We start from the raw sequence: 1543 nt of genomic DNA on the forward strand, positions 1-1543 counted from the left end.
GAGCAGTCGACAAACGTTTCCCACATCCTCCCCCATCTTGCTTCCCAGCGCCGCCACACTTTCAGGCTCTTGGCGGGACAAGTTCAGCCTTGGAGTGAAGCGCTGCGCCCGCTCCAGGACCCTGGAGAACACTGTGCATCTGGCGCAGAAGCGCCCCCAGGATCTCGCGTGACCCCACGCCCCCCAGCCTGTCCCTGGGCCATGTAGTTAAGCATTGGTTTCAGGAGTCCCCACATGCCTGGTGGGGAAGACGCCTTAGTGCTAGGAGCCTGGGTTGGTTTGGGGACTGGTCCTTGCAGACGTCTGGTCGCTGTGCGCAGGCCCCTAGGTCCAGGCCAGGCCAGAAGCAGACCTCAAGCTGAGCCAGTGGGCCAGTGAACCTCAGCTGTGACCACCACATGCAGTCACCAAGAGATGTGAGGACTCCCCCTTTTTCCAGTACCTGCCTTCAGGATCTTGAGTGAAGGGCCAAGGGGATGCCCCTGGAAGTACTTGCGCTGCCACAGGTCCTGGGATGAGGTGTGGCCTTGGAGGCCACGTGGGGGTGTGTGTGTGACAAGGGCTTTGTCCCCCAAAACACAAAGCCTTTGTCATACATTTCAAAGTTTGTAGGGAAGAAAAGCAAATCATTATCTGTCAGGACCTGGTAGATCCAGGAAAACAACCTTGAGTGGATGAGCTCTCTCTTTTGCAGCCCCACCCCACTACCTCAGAGAATTCCAGCAAGGCATCCACAGTGTCTCAGGGATCAGGGAGCCTGGACAGGGAATTCTCCTGGTGAAGACTGACCAGGGAATCTGGCCTCAACACTGCTTATTCTACCCAGCAGCTACTGCTCTTCTCTAGCACACCTCAGAACTTGCAGAATTCCAAAGCCCCCCACCCCCACCCCCGCCCATGCTCAGAGAGAGGGTGGCAGGCACAGGTGGAGACAAGCATTTTGGAGAGCAAATATCCAGAGGAGCCATCTCATGAAAAATGATCTTGTGCTCTGAGAAAAAAAAAAAATCAACAATGAGATATCATTCTCTGCCATTTAAAACTGGAAATATTGACAACGCTGCTGTAAAACTTGCATCTTTTTTACTGGTAGGAGTATAAGTTGGTACAACCTGCCAGGAAGAGCAATTTGGTGATATTAACATCCTCACAAACAAACAAAAACACTTATAAGCAGCAGTGCTCCAAGAATCTATTCTAGGGAAATAATCCAAAATGCAGATAACAATGTAGGCACAAAAGTGTTTATCACATTATTTATGTAATCTATACAGTCCTAGGATCTTCAGCCTTCAGAAAAGGTGCTCAGAGGGAGCTCTCTGCCTCTGAGGTAATTTTTAAATAACTGTTTCATCGCCACCTTCCCCACTTAGGCCTTCCAAGATTTAAACAATATATTGGAGTCCGGGTGAGCTAAAACACATTACTCTCATAGTCATAAATAACAACAACAAAAAACCACAATCAGAAACAACCCAAAATGTTTGCTTTCTCACTCCCGACCATTTGGTGGCTGTTCTTGGTTGGGGACTGTCCCACACCG

This window comes from Hipposideros armiger, unplaced genomic scaffold (assembly GCF_001890085.2).
Source record: "Hipposideros armiger isolate ML-2016 unplaced genomic scaffold, ASM189008v1 scaffold_224, whole genome shotgun sequence".
In the NCBI taxonomy this organism is placed as follows: domain Eukaryota; kingdom Metazoa; phylum Chordata; class Mammalia; order Chiroptera; family Hipposideridae; genus Hipposideros; species Hipposideros armiger.